The sequence below is a fragment of the Eptatretus burgeri genome, chromosome 4 (genome assembly GCF_056783735.1).
Source record: "Eptatretus burgeri isolate ZD-2024b chromosome 4, Ebu_testis_v1, whole genome shotgun sequence".
Lineage (NCBI taxonomy): Eukaryota > Metazoa > Chordata > Myxini > Myxiniformes > Myxinidae > Eptatretus > Eptatretus burgeri.
Genome location: NC_140964.1, coordinates 8,420,653 through 8,441,908, shown reverse-complemented (window position 1 = coordinate 8,441,908; position 21,256 = coordinate 8,420,653). Strand labels below are relative to the sequence as shown.

The 21,256-nt window shown below is 37.1% G+C and overlaps 1 protein-coding gene across 5 annotated transcripts in view; it reads right to left on the bottom strand.

Annotated features, from left to right (window-relative positions):
* Positions 1–21,256, bottom strand: part of LOC147027430 (transmembrane protein 120A-like) — a 148,398-nt gene that overhangs the window by 42,798 nt on the left and 84,344 nt on the right. The gene's annotated exons all lie outside the window — the stretch shown is intronic.

Below are 21,256 nucleotides of genomic sequence, written 5' to 3'. Positions count from 1 at the left end.
TTGGGAAAGAGACAGAGTAGCTGCTCCCAGACCGTTATCTTCCCACAAGCAGCTTTGTCTTTCATCATTGGTTAAATTTCTTCTCTGAGACCTGAAGAAAGATGTTTTAACTGTTTTTTTTCTATTGGATGAATTTTGCCGAGTTCATCCCTCCCCACTTTTGTAAAGAACAAATCACAAGCAGTTCCTCATCTTGTTTTGCAAAAATGGCTTATTGCACCATTGTTTGTTTAAGTCTATAAGGTCTCGAGTATTTAGGGAGAGAGATTCGTCGACTGCATTCTGTGTTGCATTCTGTGGATCGCTCCCGTGCGCGTCAATAAATGATTCATTATGCCGTCTTGTCCCGCTTTAAAGTGTTCGTTTGCGTTTGTGCTCACTCTGCTTTTCAGCAACTTTAAACCGAAAGAGTACGTCGAGCTTTTGAATATACGTACCTCAAATCCTCCTCATCATTTATCTAAAAAGAAATGTTCACCTTCAAAGGAGGAGTATGAACAGGACACGCTAACATTGTTAGCAGTATTGGCAGAGAAAGAACACAAAGACTTTGAAAACCAAATTGCAATTTTGCCAGCAGGAGGTTAAATATCTGGGACATATTCTGACGGGAGATACTCAACTTCTATCCCCAGAGAGCATATCCGCAATACTGTGGGCAGTGGATACCTGATTGTGTGCTCCAGTCTCGCCCCCTGCTGGATATAGGGTCTCCAAATAGTCCATTTGTTTGTTTTGACAAAGGAATGAATTTTATAATGCCTGAATGGTATCTCAATACTAGTTGTACATATTCAAATTGATTTTGTGCAGATGCCAAAATGTTGTGGGTATGAGTTCATCCTCATTGTGGTTGATATGTTTTCTAGATTGGTTGAGGCATACCCATGTGGACAGGCAGGTGCTGGCACAGTTGCTAAAGTGTTAATGGGAGACTTCATATGCAGATTTGGCATACCTTGCAAACTCTCAAGTGATAATAGGACTCAGTTTACAGGTCAAGTGGTGAAAGAACTGTGTAAAAACTTTTGCAGACAGACAGGTATAAAATGGCCAGATGCATTACCTGTAGCTTTAAGGCCAGTGAGATTTCCATTTTCAGCTTCATTAACTATGGAGGGGATGGATGATACCATGTTTGCATTTTGTGTTGTTTTAAACCATATTGTCAAAGCTTTTGTTCCTAGTATAGGTGAGGCAGGTATTGCCAGAGCTGGCTGTTGCTGATTGCTGTGGTTTCCAGGCTGAAGACTTTGTTTTGATAAAATCCCACAAACTGGAGGGGGGGGCCCTCCAGACAGGGTGGATGGGACTTCACCAGTTTTTGCTGGCCTCCCACACAGCGGTGAAAGGCCGAACAGCATGGATCCACCCCTCCCAGTGCAAGAAAGCTCAAGGCAACAAAGGAAACTCCAATGAAGAACAATGACTGATGTTTTATGGTTGTTGTGACTTTACTTCTTTTTGGCTGTCGTCCCGTGGCCTTGCAGCTCGATTTCAATGCTTACAGGACAGGGAGAAAATTTTACTATGGGAAAATTGTGCTATAATTTTAAAATAGACACCTATGCTCACATAAGTGTCGATGTAAAAGACAATTAGTTGCACAGAAGAGAGCACACTTGCATCCAGATGGCTTGCGTGGAGTTACTACACATTGGACTGAAGGAGGTGGGTTTGGGGTGAATTATCAGAGCAGATAGCCATCTCACTACAATATGCCGGGAGTTAATAACAAAAGTGGTTGCTGGATTTGCATCCATGTACACGTTCGACACAAAATAAAGAGATGAAAAATGGAATGATGAAAGTTAATTGGAGATGTTGTGAGGGTAAAGATGGGAGTGCTCCCATGGTTGGTCAGACTAACAAATGATGCTTGTGCTAATTCTTGCTTGTATATTCATCAAGAGAGTGTTTTCAAACAACCACACCTACTCACAAGTTATTAATCACAGACAAAGATATAAAGCAGAGCTACGACATGAGAATAGAAGTAAAAGGGATTTAGTAGAAAGTGTAAAGGCACATTCACATCCAGGTGAGATCGATGGAATTAACAATTACTTGGCTACCTCTCTAAAACATGCTAAGACTTTGAATAAAATAATTGTTAGGTGTGTACTTGCATACCTCATTCAACGAAGAGTAGAATACCACGATGAGCAGTATCTTTTAAATGGAATGAGTGGTGTGGATATTTTATGAAATGGATGCAATGAGAAAATCAGCATGATAACAATGCTAACCATAATAAAGACATTGAAGAAAAATAGCTAGACCAGACAGCAATTATGAAAACAACTAACGGTATGAGGCAAAACTTTAATAACCGGTTTTGGCCTAACTTTAATTTAAGAAAGATGATTCGTGGCTTCCAATTAATTAGACGGGTTCTTGTTATTTAAGCTATGTGATATCTCATATGTATTTGCTCACCAATTCTTCATTTCAAACCCCAAGCTGGAGTAAAAGAGCCATTACCATGACTGAAACGATTGGTTATGATCACCTTTTCTTTGTATGGCGATTGGAAGGCAGCTTGTGAACTCATTGATATGGCAGCTGCTTTGGAACTGCTTGTCAATGATGCTGAAATGGTTGCCATTCGAACAGTAGTTATGCAGAATTGTAATGCCCTTGATGTTTTACTGGCAGCACAGAGGAACTTGTGAAGTTGTGGGGTCTGAATGTTGATCCCTGATAACTCAGAGCAAATGGATAATCTAGCTGCCAAAATTAAGGCAGAGGGTGCAAAATACCGACTATAACAAAGGATGGGAATTTGGGTCTTAGTTCGAGGGAATGTTTGGCAGATGGGGAGCAAAGATACTACAATTTGTATTACTGGAATGATGTTAATCGTTGCTATTTTTGTGATTGTGAAATGCTTGTCAATATTATTTTAAAAATCTATGATGAGAGGTGTGACCCAATTGGTGGTTGCAGAGCCTGCAGAAACTTTGGTGGTTACAGAGCCTGCAGAAATTGAAATGGCAACAGAGATGATGGAGGAGACCTTTGAAGGGTTTTGCCAGATTGAAATGGAAGATTTGTATGATGACGATAGCATGCATGACCAAGCTGATGTAATTGAGGGTTGAAATGAAATGACCTGTATTTATACTGCTTCCATTCCCCATGTAAATTGCATTCAAAATTGATGAGAAAAAACAAAATTGATGAGACAAAAAAAAAATAAAAAAATTAAAAAAAAAACTTTGCAAACTTGTTGAACTAATGTTGAAATCTGATTCAAAATGCTTGAAATCAGGAAAGGACTCATCTGAAACTTGAAAATAGCCTCCTCTTGCCATGAATTAGGGACCACCTCAAAAGGGAAGTGAGTTTTGCCAAGATGGCTAAATTCAACCTCAGGAGACTCAAGAAAAGGTGCTGCCCAGATGGCTAAGACAGAGGCCTACACTGGGAGACATAAGTTTTGGAACCATTAAGAAAGGGAGCTATCCCATAGTGGTTTAATTAAAATGTACCTTGGGACGATAAAAAATTTCCTCTCGAGGACAACCCATGTTCCAGACATAGGTAAGGTAAAGTCTGAAGATAGGTAATGGTCCAATTCTTTCATTGTGTATTGTCCTTCATAAGAACAAAAAGGAAAATGTGGAAGTGGTTTTCAAATTGAAAGCATTAAAAGATTGGAAGCAATTCAAATAAATAAAGTCCAAATGTAGTACATTAAATAAATTTACTAAGCCTGAGAAACATTGTAATTGAAAGAATTATATTAGAAAATATGCATTCATTCTATATTACATTTTGTGCTTGATGAAACTTGTGTGTGTATATATATGTGTGTGTGTGTGTGTGTGTGTGTGTGTGTGTGTGTGTGTGTGTGTGTGTGTGTGTGTGTGTGTGTGTGTGTGTGTGTGTGTGTGTGTGTGTGTGTGTGTGTGTGTGTATATATATATATATATATCTGTATAATTTATGTATATATATATATATATGTATGTATGCATGTATATATATATATATATATATATATATATAAAAAAAAACTTTGTTCTCATCGCCTCGTTCCAAGGGCTCTCTTCAAAATCTTCATTGGACCTCTGACAGCCTCCACTTGCAGTTCGTTTGTCATGATATTCCCCGGAATGACTTTTAAATACTCACTCAGGATTTTCTTTATCATTCCTGGAGTTCCAATTATCACTGGTACAATTTCAGTTTTCTTCAATTTCCACATCCTCTTGACATCATTTTTCAGATCCTGGTATTTGGTCATTTTCCTGATTTCTGTATCATTTATTCCAGTCATTGGGAACTGAAACCTCGATCAGCAATGCTGACTTTTCCTTTTTGTGTTTGAGCACTATGTCCAGATGCAATGCTTTGTTTGCAATGTCCACACTTGATGGTATCATCCTGTCATATGCAAGCATTATATGTTCATTTTCAAACATCAGATTTGGTTTGTGTTTCCATGATTGTTCTGGGACGGGGATGTTGAAATGTTTAGATGTGTCAGTGGATTACTCGATACACTGTCATGTCTTTCTGTGTACAGCTGTTCCGCCATGGATTTTTTACATCCCGAGAGGAGGTGACTGGTACTTTCTGTTTGTACCCGACAAAACCTGCATTTGTCCGATTGGCTCAATCCCACAGTTTTCTTAAAGACATTAGTGTAATGTCCTTGGTCTTGGACATTGATGATGACTCGTTCTCCATCCCAACTAATTTTACCTCTTCTTAGCCATTCCAATGAGCCTTCCTTGTCAATCCCTATCCTGTGAAGCTCTTTTAAAAATCTTCCTGCTCTTTTGTCATTCTCCCATTTGTCAGAGTATATCTGCTGATATTTGTTTTTGTAGTTTTCCTTTTTTTTTTTTCTTTGCAATCATTGGGGCTGTGTTTGTTTCTGTTTCGTTTTCCTGTGTCGTATCCATCCTTTTCACTTGTTTTTGGAAGTTTGTTGCTGAATGGATTATGCATCCCATTTCTGGTCTGTTGTTTTCTTGGTCGTGTACAAATGTCATCTGGTAGTCTGTTAAGGTCTTCACCAACTCCACTAATCTGACACATGATGTTCTGTGCACTTGGTTGAGCTCCATCAAACTGCGCCTCCTTCTCGTCTTGGTGAGTATAACCTCGGTATGCATTGGTTTTTGTAGAATAACTTGTGAATAGTTAGAAGTTTCGTTGTTTTGGTGTCTAGATTGTTGATCTCCAATTGTGGCCAGTATATAATTGCACAGCTATATTGGAATACCGACACTGCAAGTTGATTTACAGCTTTGGTTTTGTTTTTTTGGGGAGAGGGATGACTTCAGAATTACTCTTATTCTGTGTAGTACTCTTTGTTGACTATTTTGTGCATTTGTTTGTGTTGCACCTCAGGGGCCTTCTTCTATTCCTAAGTATTTGTAGGATGCTTCATTTTCTAGTTGGTGTATTGTTGTACTTTCACCGATTGAGATGTTTACTGTTCTTTTTTTTTTCCTTGTACAAGTGTGCATTTCGCACATTTGTCAAGACTAAACTCCATTCGGATGTCCTCCGAGTACTGCTTTACTAGTTTCAGTTGATCTGTCAATTTCTTATCATTTGGTACGGAGAGTTTTATATCATCCATGTGCAGTAGGTGTGTCACCTTTCTTGTTTCTTTGGTCGTTTTCTTTTGCATGTCAGACTGTATCCATGTCCTTGTTCATTGATGAGATTACTCAGTGCATCCAGAGTCAGACAAAACAGGAGGGGGGAAAGACTGTCACCTTGTAAAATACCACATCGTATCTTTACTCCTGGGATTTTAATCTTTCCTTCCAGGTAAGGTAGTATCAGAGTTGTGTTCCAGAAAGTCATTGCTTTCTCAATCAATGTAATGATCTGAGGGTCAATTTTGTTTACTTGCATGCATTTTATAATCCATGAATGTGGGGCACTGTCAAAGGCTTTTTTGTAATCTATCCAGGCTGTGGATAAGTTGGTTTTTTTTTTTTTTTTTTGTATACCTTGGTCGAGGCTCGTATGAGAGCTAACACACAACTCACAGCTTGTTGAAGGAGAAGATGGAGAAGAGAAGATGGACAACTCACAACTGTGGAAGGGAGAGGGATGGGGATGGGACGGGGAACATGGCGAGGAGAAGATGGACATTACAGGGACTTTCAGGAAGGAAAGCAGGAGAATTGAAGGAAGTGGGCTTGGGTGCATTATCGGGGGTAGAAAAGATCGAGGATTTGGATGGGGGAAGATAAGAGGTGGTGGTGAACACCTGTTTTGAAAGCCTGGAGGGAAGAATGGGAAAGAATAGAGTGAGGAAGTTTATTCCAAAGGCGGGAAAAAAGAGGAATGAAAGAGTGAAGATGAGCAGTGATTCGTGATTTTGGTAGTTTTACCAGAAGGGGGTTGTTGGCGGACCTTGAGCGCCCTGTGGAAATGTGGTTGGGACAAATTGCAGAGAGAGCAGGGGGGGCAAGGCTGGAGAGGAGTCGGTAGAAGACAGAAAGACCACCGACTAACCTGCGGTGATTGAGTGAGAGGCCCAAAGACTCAGCTTCATTGCGGGAGATGCCAATGATCTTAAATGCCTTGGTTTCGACAGCGTGAAGTCGAGAAAGGTGGGAGGCAGGAGCACCAGCCCAGAGGGGAGAGCAGTACTCCATCAGGCTACGGACAAAAGCTTTGTAAGTAGTCAGGAGCTCAAGAGGGCCGAGGAAGGACTTTGCACGACGGAGGATTCCCAGTCGGCGACTGGCTTTTGAGGCAAGGTTGGAAATGTGACTTTCCCAGGAAAGGTCATGGCAGATAGTGAGACCCAGAAGCTTGAAAGAAAAGACTTCTTCCAGAGGATTGTTGAGAAAGTGGATGGGGGGGTTTTGTAAACGGTCCTTTCGAAGAGACATAGTGAGAGTGTGAGATTTGTGTGGATTGAAAGACATGTTCCACGTGTTGGACCAGTTTGTGATTTTATCCAGATCTGCAGTGAGCGAAGAAGCTGCTGCTTGCCGGTCTGAGGGATGACAGATGGTACGGCAGAGGGTGGAGTCATCGGCAAAGAGAAATAGAGGATTTTCCAGAGAGTCCGAGAGATCATTGATGAAAACCAGAAAAGAACAGGGCCCAGAACGCTACCTTGAGGAACTCCAGCCTGCACAGGAAGAGGGGATGAAAGAACTCCATTTAGGGCCACACGTTGACTGCGACAGGAGAGGAAGTCTGCGAGCCATGAGTGGAGATGGCCTTGAATACCATGGGCAGAGAGTTTGGTGAGTAGTGCAGGGTGCCAGACTGTGTCAAAAGCACGTGATATGTCCAGGGATACGGCTCGGATTTCCTGTCTGGCATTGAGGACCTCCATCCATTGATGGGAGAGCAGTAGCAGCATATCCAGGGTAGAGTGACCTGGTCTGAAACCAAATTGATGATTGGAAATCAAGCCATTGGAGAAGAGGAAGGATTTCATGTCTGAAGCGATGATGGATTCCATAACCTTGCTGATGATTGGGAGAAGGCTGATTGGTCTGTAGTTACAGGGATCTGTTTTTGCACCTTTTTTATGCAGGGCAGTGATGTTAGCAGATTTCCAAGCAGATGGCAGATGACGTTGGGCAAATGAGAGGGTGAATAGAACAGAGAGAGGGTGAGCAAGAGCAGAAGAGCAGGCTTTGAGGACACGTGGGCTGATGCCGTCTGGACCGGTTGCAGAATCTGACTCGAGGTTTGAAAGCAAGCTCTCCACCTTGTCAGGAGAAAAGGATGCAGAGTCCAGGGACAGTTGGGTGCGACTGGGTAAAGTGGGTAGAGATAGTGATGGGTTTGGGACACAAGATTTAGCTGCAAACACCGAGTTTAGACATTCAGCTTTATCACGTGTGGAATCAGCAGTGCGGCCATTTGAGGTAAGGGAGGGGATGGAGGGGGAACATACACCAGAAACAGATTTGATTAAACGCCACCAGGATTTTGAGGAGGGAGAGAGGTTTGAGAGTTCAGACTTGAGATGAGAAAGATGTTGTTTTCTGGCTCTCCTGAGGGTAGCTACACACTTGTTCCGAGCTTTGTGGAAAGAACTGAGATTGCCCTCAGTTGGGTTTGCTTTCCATGAGGCAAAGGCAAGTTGTTTCAGGACAACTGCCTCGCCACAAGCTTCAGTAAACCAAGGGCGGGAGGAAGGGTAAGACAACTGAACACGAGAGGGGATAAATCTGTGCATGAGGGAGAGCAAGTTTCTTTGAAAGAATTCCCAGGATGAGTTGATGTTTGAGAAAGTAGTGATAGGAGACCAGTCTGTAAGTTTGATGGCTGCTCGGAGACCCTGCCAGTCGGCTTGAGTGAAATGCCAGACTCGACGGCGGTGAGGTGGTTCTCTGATAACAGCCAGAGAGATGTCCACTTTAACAAGGACGTGGTCAGAAGAACCAATTGGAGCGAAGGAAGAGCAGCAGATATTGTCAGGGAAATTTGTCAAAATCAGATCCAGAAGAGATGGAGTACCATTGGTTGAGATCCGGGTCGGGAAGTTGACCGATTGAGTCAGTCCCAATGAGTCACAGAAAGCTTTTGCTGATGTCCCATGGCAGGTGAGAGAGGTACCCACACCTAGCCAACTGGCGTGATGACAATTGAAGTCGCCACATAAGAGGAAGAGAGAGTTTGGATGAGAAGATAGAAGATGGTCCATGTTTTCGGAGAGTGAGGTGTAGATGGAGTCATCACTGTTCGGTGGACGGTACAGTACACATATAAACATGAGGTGGGAGTGGAGGGGAAGCCGAAGCCAGAGGTATTCCTGGGGGTGTGGGGGAGTGAGAGCAGTGCAGGGAGAGTGAGGAATAGAGTCTTTGATGAAGAGAGCAACACCTCCACCAGGACGAGGCTCACCAGGACGAGAACAAGTTGGTTTGTTCGAGCTTGAAGTTTTTGAGGATGGTTTTGTTTAAAAACAAATGGTCTATTGTTCCATAGCATCCTCTTTTACATACTTTCTGATCTGCCTTTAAATCTCCTTGTTGAATGAGGTGGGCGTAAACTGCGTTGGTGATCTGCACTGTGTCCTCTTTTGTAAACACTTGCATTTCTTTTGCCACACATATTGTTTGTATTAAAACCTTTCATTATTGCTCCACATGCCTTTCCTCACCCTCGCATTCTAAATAAATTGCTTATATTATAAGATGTACCCAATTTGTCGCGTCTTTTCCTCTGTTGGTCCAGCATAGTCTGCATCCAGTGTCAGCCAGGAAGTTTATCCTACTGATTGGCTCTTGTTAGCCTGTGCGTACTTGGCAGCTCCGCTCGGCTGCACCTGATATGGTAAGTTCCATGGAAGTATGCATAGAGGGCACGAGATCCCACTTGAGGCGGCCATCCACAGGTAAGGTACCACACGAAGTAGTGAAACCCTGCCAGGATTGGCAGTACTAATCGGCATTTGTGGTTACTTAACAACCTGTTGGAGCGCGGACTTATCCGTGCTCGGTGGCCTCGAGACCGTGTGTTCGGGAGGAATTCAAACACTTCCCCCTTGTGGCAAAACTCGAACCCAGATCCCCACAATATATGTATGTGTATATATATATATATATATATATATATATATATATATATATATATATATATATATATATATATATATATATATATATATATATATATATATATATATATATATATATATATATATATATATATATGTAGGGTGAATATACTGGTTCTGGCTCACTTTTCCCCATGTAAATGAATGGGGGATTTTCAGCGATTCATATTTTTTTCCCGAAAAATAAACCCCCTTTTTATCCCAAGGTATATTTATTTGTCTCCCCTTTTAACCTGGGGACACTTTTTTTTTTTCAAATAATCCATGCAATAAGATAAAGATTTGTTCAAGTACTAAAGTGGTAATGTGATTTGTTAAAGGTGATTCGAAAGAAATATCTGAAACGTCTAAGCCTCGGGACACTCTTTATCAAATAACCGATGCATATTGTTTAGCTCACTCATTGAACCTATAAAGATTTGTTCATTCTCAAATTCCTTCAATAGTTTAATTTTCTTTGCACAATAATCCCCATCTAAAATATTGAAAAACAAAACATTTGAATCTTTATATTTTTTAAGATACCCTTTTTGTGCCATTACGAAATGATAGGTCCATTGGGACCATACTCTGTACAGAGCGTTGGTGCTGCCGAAGCAGTCTCCTTGGCTATTGGGCACAATCCTGGACAGGTCGCCACTCTGACGCAGGATACTTGAATGACTCGGTCATCCCAGCAAGCTGGTACTCATTTTGCCGACCTCGGAAGGATGGCAGGCTGAGTCAACCCCCTGGTGAATTAATTCAGCGGGCAACGAGGCTTGAACTCAGGACCCTCGGATCCCAAGCCGCCACTCTAACCACTGAGCCAACACCAGGCATACGAAATGATAAACTTCTCTTAATGATCTCATCTGGCCACCGCCCGAGTTGCAAATCATTTTTGTGCATAAACCACGCCATAAAAAAAGTTTTGTTTCAAATGTTTTCAGTTCGTGTCATGAAAATGAGGAAGTGTTATTTTTGACACGGCCGTGCTGTGTGAATGAGGAAGTGTTTTTGGACAGTCATGCTGTGAAAAAATAGGAACTATTCTCTGAGACAAGGCCTCGTGTTTCTATTTTATCTCAGAACATGAACAGGCTTTTAAACATGTTTAATCAAAACCATTTTAGGGTATTTTAAGTATGTTTTAAAAATGATTCATACAATTTGAGAATATATCGCCCAGTTATTTTCCAAGCTGTCTCGCCCGAAGCGTCATTTCCTGTGGCCACACCCAATGATTAAGCAATCTCCTCATCGTTGCCTTTTAAGTGATTCGCCAGACAAAGTTTCTGCCAGACGGGATTTTCATTTTTACAACTGAGACATGAGTGATCTTTCTTCCGCGAACAAAACAGCTCAACACAAAGTTGGTAAGCCTGTGTATAGGTTCCTCTTTGAACGATGAAGCAATTGATTATAAATTAAATCGTGATAATTCTGATATATATTTTTTTTCTTAGCAAGTCCTTGGAAGAAGAGCAGTTTACATATCACGACGAGGTGCATGAAATTAATGCTCTTATTGAAGAGGTCAATCATCTTAGAAGAGAATTGAAAAACATTTTTAATGACTGACATGACGTCTTATCACGGCCTCTGATCTTTTTGCCATCTTGTACCAATGGTAAAAAAAAACTGAGACATGGACTCACTCTCTTCCGATGAAGATAACAGCTCACTACAAAGTTGGTAAGTTTGTGTATGGTTTCCTCTTTGAACGATGAAGCAATTGATTATAAATTAAATGGTGATAATGCGAAAATATATATTTTTTCCTGGCAGGTCCTTGGAAGAAGTGGAGTTTACATATCACGATGAGGTGCATCAAATGAATGCTCTTATTGAAGAGGTCAATGATTTTAGAAGAGAATTGAAAAACATTTATAATGACTGGTACGAAGTCTTATCACGGCCTCTGATCTCGAATGAATTAAACCAATGGTGAGACACGTGTGTGTGTGTGTGTCTCTTTCCCTGTCTGTTTGTCTCTCTCTATCTCTCCCTGTCTGTCTCTTTGTATCTCTCTCTGTCTGTCTTTCTACCTACCTCTCTCTGTCTGTCTCTCCATCTATACCCTTGACTCATTATTTTTTTTTTTTCAGCTCGATCACACAACATCAGCTGTTGAAGCAATCTGGTACAACACATGATTTTCTGGAGGTAAATGTTTCTGAATTATTATTTAGTTATTTGTTTATTTATTCTTTTATTAATATCACTCTCTCTTTGGAATGTCGTCTTATGTTGGTTGCATCATTAGTTTGGACGCGGTTTTACCAGTACACTGGAATTCATTTTATTGGCCTTGGAAGGATGACAGACTGAGTCGGCCTCCTGGTGTGTTAATTCAGTGGTCAACGAGGCTTGAACTTAGAACCAACACCAGGCTTACTCATATTACCATGTAATTATCTTTATAAAACCTAATTATTATCCACTTTTTGTTTCAAAACAGAATATGGTGTCTGAGTTTCGAAATCACAAGACATCTGAAGAAGATTGCTGGGAAAGATTATACCTTCTCGCAAATGAATATTTAATATTTTCAATTTTGATTAATTATATTTGTTTTGTTGACAATTACTTGATTTTGAATTTCAAAAAAAGGATCAAGACATAAAGGAGAGGGAGGGAGGGGGTGGGGGGGGGTAGGTGCACTCCCCCAATGACCCATCACCCCCTCATCCCACCCCTCCCCTCCCCTGGTTTTGTGTGGGCAGAGTCAAAAAGGGGCAGAGTCAAAAAAATTTCAATTTATCTTTGTCTTTTGTAATTCCTGTGAATAAATAAAATGAACCTAAAATCTCTTCCCCTTCCAAATCCTATATCTTATAAGTCCAAGGAACCGTATCTATTACATCAACAATTTAAAAAAGTTCGTTCGTCCATCGTTTAATATAACCCTTTTCAAAATGAGATTTCCACCTATATATTCTTATGATATCACCAACTTTGAACTTAGGTTTTCTGACATTAATCTCTTTTTCATATTTTAATTTTGTAAATGTTTCTGATGGTTTCATATTTGTTGACGTGTGAACCGTGTCATTATACTTATCCACAATATCCTGAATAAAAGATGACCATTGTTGTGAACCGAGTTGTGTGAATTTTTTATATAATCTCTCTTTTAAGGTACGATTAAAACGTTCAACAACAACTGCCTTCCCTTCATTAAAGGTACTGTATAATGTAATAGTTATTTTTTAGAAAATTCATAAATGTCTTGTAATAAAACTCTCTACCCTCTGTTATCTGTTGTTGGCTAACATAAGAGTATTACCTGTTTTGTTTTTTAATGGTACAACCCATGCGTATCTACTCGTCAAATCAATAACGGTAAAAGCATACTCGAACCCCTTATCATTATTGAGTTCAATCAAATCAGCAGACCAGATATATAATCTACTTCCTTGGAATAAACTTTCCTTCTCTGAAACTTTGTGAATATTGGTTTATGTAATTCATCAGCTAATTGCTCTTCAGTCTTAATGACATCATTAGAGCCTAAAAGTTTTTTGAATTTCCAAGTCCAAGTTTCAATTTAGCACTGATCATCTTCTTCAAGATGAACCGATCAACTTTTTCTCTCAAGGTTGGATTTTGTATCAGAGACAAATTATACAACATTTCTCTATCGGCTTCATGCTTTTCTTCCAACGTTGTGGTATTCCCATAATCAATATCGTGTCTCATGCACACTTCATCAACTCTATTGATGGGTTTACTCCATGATTTAGGATTGTCTGCCTCATCTAATCTTTTATCCAAGTTTGTGCCTGGACCACAGAAAGAATACCCTGGAAGATGTAATTTCCCTGGTATTCCAGTAGTTGTAAATTTACTTCCTGATAACAACTTTTGTATATCTCCTCCTCGTTTGTTTTTGGAGATAAATTGATTTTTTTTTGAACCACACACCGAACATATACCTTTTTGTATAACCCTGTTATTTTTACTTTTAATATATGAAATATTTTTAGTATTAGTTTTCTTTTTACATTTGAGACAATAACTCATTTATTTATGTGAAAAATTCCTGCAGAGTGCAAAAACCTTTTTAGTTTCCAACATGCACATTTGAATCTTAATTTTTAAAACATAAAGAATCCTTAGAAATGCCTTCACTCTCTCCTCCATTTATTTAAGAAAAAAAATAAAAATGAAAAACTTGAATTAAAATGAATATCTTGTCGATGTCAATATTCTTGTCGAAAGTATTGCAAATAGATTTGTCAATTCTTTGTTTTCCTCCTCGGTGGGTTGAGTTATTTTCTGTAATACCACCAATCTTTTTTTAATCTCACTGGTTTCCATATTTTGATATTTATTTTGTCTCGCTCTTTCCTCCCTCTCCTTCTCTCTCTCCTCCCTCTCCTTCTCTCTCTTCTCTTTTTTCTCCCTCTCCTCCTTCTCTCTCTTCTCCCTCTCCTCCTTTTCCTCCTCTTCCCTCTCTTCTTCAACTCCTTCCTCATCCCTTATTATCCTTGAATCGCTTACACCCCATAGAATATCATACATATATTCATCAGGATTTCTTGTTATTCCTGTATCCAAAATAATTTTTTTTACAACAGGAAACCAATAAAATTTCTTTTGAATTTCTAAAAGAGCCTTACCTTTTCTTAACTTTATAATTTTTTCATTATTTAACATTCTAATTAAATCTAAAGTTGTCGGTTTATCAACATCAGCATAATGCCAATCTTTTATCGAAAATACCTCATTCTTATGTTGTAGAACATATTTATTAAAATACCGAATACCCTTTTCTTGAAGGTATGCTTGGACACAGAAATGATAATTTTCTTGAAGCCTTCTTGCTGTCATTTATGTATTAGAAATATATGTTAGAATAATATTATGGCACGAAACACCTCCCCATCTTCCCATAGTTAAATAATTTTGTATTTCCTTACTTATTCTATATAATCCTGTTTTTTTCTGTTTTCATGATATAAACAAGGGCAAAACCATTATTATATTTACCCTTATTAAATTCTTTTATTTGTTGTTTACTAATCGTGGCCCCACAAAACTCATTCTCGATACCAAGTGGATAATATTCTTCCTTACGAGACTGATTTAATTGTTCCAGGTCTTCGAGGTTAATTTTAAATGACCAATTATACCCTAAATCATTCATATCATACCCCCATTGTTGTATTCTCACACAAACGATACGCCCTTATTTATAAAAATTTATTTTAATTTGAACTGTGAATTCTGTATGACCTGGAGATAATATCAACACTTCTGTATCTTTGGAATACACGGCCGTTTTATTTAAGGATATATATTGTGATAAATCGCTTAATCTCACCAAGTCATTCGCGTCAGTCGGGCTTGGATAATTTTTTAATTTATAAGCATTTTTCATGTTAATATTTTTGGTTATATTATATTTATGTCATTCAGCCTGTGCCTTTGTGTAATAATTTGATAAATCAATATCCAGTTCTTGAGATACACCAAAGATAGAACCATCTTTACCAACATAAGTCACTTGTATTAGATTAAAAATAATATCATAAAATTTTTTATTTTTGTTGAGTTGAAATAACACATATAGACATAATTGACCACAACACTTGGAATTTAATTCTTGGACTTGAAATGTTTGATAAACACCATTCTGTAAGAATTTTATGACTTCAACAGGTGGTGGAAGACCAAAACTATCAAAATAATATTTGTCTTGACTATTAAAAATACAAACCCAATGAGAACCGTTCCCACCATTATCTTCTAAGTTCATAATAATATTCTTTGTATGTTTCGGCACATTTGTTAATTCATCTCTCATACAAATAACCACATGATGAATTTTTAATTTCTTACAATATTTGACAAGTTGTAAATTTGAGGTTGTATTCTTTCCAAATTCTTTAAACCACTCATCAATGCTCATTTATTTATTAGAAAGATATAATCCATTACCTCTTTTTGTTAATTTTACACCTGCTTGTGCTACAGAAGAAAGCATATCTCCAACTAACAATCTCGCTTTATCAGGCAGACCTTCAAGTTTTTCAGCAAAATCTACAATTACACCACTTCCACTAATTTGTTTCTCCAACTCTTTGTTATGTCTTTCCAATTCTTTTTGAGCCTGGAGTTCAGCCTTCCTTTCGTTGGCAGTTTTCACCGCTGTTGAAATACCACCCATCAATGCTCCAACCGCACTTAAACCAGCAAATAAAGGAATTAGAAATGGGAGAAATCCTCCACTCGTCTCTCTTATTGAATATTTTTTCAACATTGGTTTTGTCATTTTAATTTTAAGTGAGCTAGTGTCATTCAAGATTTTAACCTGTTCTCTTGTGAGCAAAACATCAATTCTTACTGCTCCTTTTCTCTGAATTGTATTAACGTTAATCGTACAAGGCTTTTGATTTTGAACACAAGATGATAGTTTATGAAGATTGATTTGATTAACATATACCCCAGTTGGTACTTTGCCACTCATTTATTTAACAAAAAATTATGTGAGACTAATCATCACACCATTATCTGTATTAAACTGTAATTTTGTTTCTTCCAAAAGCAAACAATATGTATCAACTTCTTCACTCTCTCCTCTTTCAATGTATAGGGAAGTATCCACTCGATTAGACTTTATAGTTTCCTTTTGAGCGCTCAGGTCAAACGCATAGATTGTATACAAACTTTTAAATGCTGTCATATCCAAAATAGGTTCTTTATTTCCATTACTTTCACACACCTTTTGGTAAGACTTGTATGCTTCAGCAAAATCATTTTTTTCCCAGTTAATTTCCAATCTTTCTCGTGGATAAAATGTTCCATCTAGAGAAACGCGAAGTTGTTTCACCTTAGCATTATCACTCAATGCATTATTCTTATCAGTCGCAGTATCACCATTTGGCTTTTTAAAAATGATCCATAGATATCGTGGCTTTCCTTCCAGAACACCCAAATTCCACGTGTAAGTAGTTTGGTTGAGTTTAACGTGTTGACATCTTCTTTTGAGGTATGATACACTGAGTGGTTTCTTTGAGTTAAAGTCTTCTATTCAACATCTCTTCTGTTTTAAGATTAGGAGTATATTCACTGATATACCAACTCATTTCCTCAATTACAAATTTATTCTGATCACCAAAAGCATTACCAACACCAAAAAGCAATCTATTTTCATTATCATTCCTTTGTAGTTGAAATCTAATTTTAAGACCATACAGAACTTTATCATGATCACAAAATCCAAATATACCTTTAAGAGGAACTGCCACAGTAAAACTATTTACTGCTTTTGTATCATCATTATACATTCCTTTCCTTTGAGTATATCCAGGGTCTGTGTTTGTTCCCGTTGACATATCAGGAATAAAACCTTCGACAGACCCCTTTCCCATTCTATCACTGAATGTATAGAGTGTAAATTTCATCATTTCAGACACAGCAGAGACATAATCAACCGCTTCAACTTCTTGTGTTCCAATATACAAACGCACACTATCAAACATTTTCCAGAAGAAATCATTTACAAGTGTAGTGTTTGTGTTATTCCCAGCTTTAGTGAATTTAAATTTACACAACAAGAAACTTTCGGAGAGATTCAAATAGGTTTGTTGATTATTTATTTCAAAACTTTTTGTACCATTCGTATTCCAGTTATTGCATTTACCTTGAAGTAATCTTCTTTTTTAGTGGAGTTTGAGATAATAATAGTATCATCCAAATCATAGATACTATCAATTGCTTCCATACTTGTATTTATTTAGGAAAAAAAAGATGTAAAAACTTTTGAAACCCTGATCCAAGTATTCGAATTATTTTCTGTCGTTCTTGGGGGGACAACTGAGTTTTGCCTTTCTTAATTTCTTTTATTGCTTGTAATTTATGAGATTCCTTCTGGGTATCTTTTATGCTCTTTACAGCACCTGCTACATTTCCCACAGCAGAAGCAGTTGAACCAATTAGATCTTTATGTTTAAGAATAGTTGAACCAATACCCATGAGAGTATCAATTATCCCATCTCCTCTAAATTGATGTCCAACACCCCTTTGTCTCTTAGGTTTATAGTATCCTCGACCAAGATACATACCTTCACCCTTGTAGTATGGGGAAAGGAACATCCCATCCCCTGTAATTATTTTATATTTTCCCAACTCGTGTTTCCTCACAATAACCATCGTATTTATTTATTGGAAAACTTCACGTAGGTGAATTCTGATGGATATAACTTCTCCATTAAAATAAATCAGACGATGATCTTGGTCGGTTATCCTAAAATTTACTCTGTGTATGGTTTTTCCTGACACAGGGAGATAAACCAAATTTTTGGGTTCCATATTGAATTTATAACCAATTGGGGTTGAGTATGCGCTGAATGAAAATATTGCATTTGTTTTTTTTCCATCATTATAAGCACCATCAATCAAATCACAGTGAATTAACACCGAATTTATTCCTGAGGATATTTGAATGACATTATCACTGTAAAACGTCCCATTCGTTTCAATCTTTTTTGAGGAGAAACCCAATAACTCTCTAAATGAATTATCAATTGTGAAATCAACCTTGTAGTTATTTTTAACTTTAATCGTTGATTTTGAAGTATGTTTTTGAATGTCTATAACAATATTTTTTGGTTCATCACCCTGTTCTTTCATAAGACGAGCAATTTCGGAAGATATTTGAGAAATCTCATATGCTCCGGGTGAGACTGTTATCGTTTTGTATCCACTTCCGGGATTATAACTAAACTTGTCATTTTATCAGTTATATTAAATAAGGTATTATAAGTTTCCATGGACAATAAAGATGCCTCATTCTTTTGTTGGGTCAAGTTGTCGTGGGTATGGGAATGAAGATGTGTGGTCACTTGTTGTGAAATTAAAACTCAGGATTGTGCTTCTCATCTTATTTAATATGAGATAAAATGTCTTTATATTGAGATTTATTAATTATTTTCATGTTCATCAACTGGTCTAAAATGACTGATGCTTCATTAAAACAATTGTTATTTCCAGCATTCTTACAACCTAACAACAATAACAGTCTATTAACAAATTACGATGGGTCATTTGGAAGAAAACTAATACCTGAACCAAGGATACTTAAAGCCTGAATAATGTGTTTCTCCTTCTCATTTTTCCTACTTTTACTAGAAATACTAACCCTATAATTTAGAGTGTTCAGCAGATCAATATATACTCTATCATCATTATTTTTCATATCCAATGGTTTATCAATATACTTTGATTCATCCCTCACAGTTGAACCTTGTCTTCCATCTTTTGTGAGAAGAAACATTAATCTCGGAGTTAGTTTAACAGGGGGTTGAGCAGAACCTAAGAACCTTAATTCATCATTAAATATCAATACCTTTTCTTGAACAAGATGAAATATTGCTGGTTGTTCTGTTGGAATGAGTCCAGCTTTGGTTTTTGAATCCGCTGAATATTCATTGTTTTGAAGAGCATTCACAATATAATCAGGGGGTCGATTAATCTCTTCCAGTTGTTGAAATAAACCTTCATCATCATATTCTAATTCTCTTAAATGCTCTAATTCTTCCTCCGTCATTTGATCAAAATCTTTTAACATTTGAAGTTTTTTAGGAGTATATTCTACTGTGGGAACTGTGGAAATATCTTTCATTTTTTCTTGGGAAGTTTTTAAAAGTGGTTTAAAAAATTTCTCTTGCTTTCTTTCAAATGCTTCTTCGCCCGTTAGTTTCTGTCTGCGTTTCTTCTTTATGTCTTTCTGTTGTTTTACAACTTTTGAAACCAACTCTTGATGTTCCTTAAATCTTCTTGCTCTTTCTTTTGCATCCATTTATTTATTGTAAAATATCATTTAATGAATTGTAAAGATCAACAGGGAAATTTTCCTTTTCTTCATCATTCAAGTAGATGTGTTCAAATAAATCCTTTTCTTTAAATATTTCATCAAATTCTTTATTAACATTAATGCGAGTTGTAATTTCTTCTTCACTAATACTTGCATCTCTGCTTTTCATACGTTTGCGTTGAGTTTCTTCATCAACATCAAAACCGAATGATAAAATCTTCACTCCGCTCAGATGTTTAATAATTTGTCTCGTTCCTTCTGGATTAGTTTCTAATATCCCAAGACCACCAGATTTTAGTTTCCTTAACTCACTCTTACAATGTGAATATTTTGTTGTACCAAGAGAAACCTCCTCAAATATTTGACCTTCATTCCTCAATCGCATATGTTCCTCCACTGAAATATAGTGATAATCTTCACCTTTTACTTCTCCAGGTCTTATTGCTCTAGTTGTTGTTGATACAATGCATATCACGGGGTGTTTTTTAAGTAAATTTACAATATTCTCATTTGTACTACACAAGAACCTTGATTTATGAAAGTTTTTTCCAGAAGCAGATTTACCCACAAGATTTACAATAATAGTTGTCATTTATATATGTAATTGTTTATAAAACAAAAAATATATCCCTTAATATCTCATCTTGTTTCACAACAATATATTTATATTTTTCAGTCGTGTGCTTCATGTAATCCTCAAATTTCTTTTTACTACATAATGTAGAACAATTATCTCTCCAAAAATTATTGATATCTATTGAATTTAACTTGAATAAAATAAAAGTATTAGCATCGTTTCTGATGGAACGATGAGGAAGTTGAAAGTACGATTGACTAAGATAAATACAATTACAAGAAGAATGTCTCCCTCTTGTGTAGTAGCTGTCCATTACCGTTTGGTTTCTCTCATCAACACAATCATCAAAGATATCGAGGTTCTTTTTTGATTTATCCAAATCTTGGGGAGACGGTATATCATCCGTATTATCACGAAGAATACAAGTTATCGGATTTGATTTCTTTTTACATCTCTGTGTATCACAAAATAGTTGAATTATATCTTCAATGTTATAATCATTTAAGTTTTTTTGACGTTGAAATAAACCGATTATATCTTCTTTTTGAAGACCAGCATTAAAACCTTGTGAGAGTAGTTGATACTCTGGTTGAAAACTCGACTTTGTGAAAATTATTAAGTTATCATAATCTGAAAAGTTGGGAGTGAGGAGCATCTTTAAAAGTAAGCAAGATTTTCCACATCCACTTGAACCAACTATGAGACATCTTAATGAATTTGGGAGATTTTTATGGTTGTTAAATTTTATCTTATTTTCCCAAATGGGTAAAAAATCATTCATTTATATATTTGGAAAACAGGTTATTTAATTTATTGTTGGCTTTTTTAGAAACTCTATATTTTATCCTAAGTTCAGGTTTAATTTCAAGATAATCCATTATTTTATTTATACAATATCTTGTGTTGATATTTCCCTGAAAATTACATCCATGAATAATATATAACAACAATCCTTTGAACATTTCTCTTATACGTTCAGTTTCTTCCCTTGTAAGGAAAGGTGTGTTATCACCCTCATACTTTACATTCATTTCTCTAATCAATCTTGTAAAGTAATTCATTTTTGGTGTAAATCTAAAAGAATTATTTTCCTTTTTATATTTTTTATTATCATTAATTAGAAGATAATCACAGAATATACATTGTTTATAGGCTTTTGACTGTTTAATCCCCGTCTTTCACATGCAGGACAATTCTCAAATTTGTCATATGGAGAATCAGGAAAGTCTAGCATATTTATAAAGTAAAACTTTACTTAAACTGAAATTCCTCTATACTTTCAGTTGTATATTGACTCATATTTTAT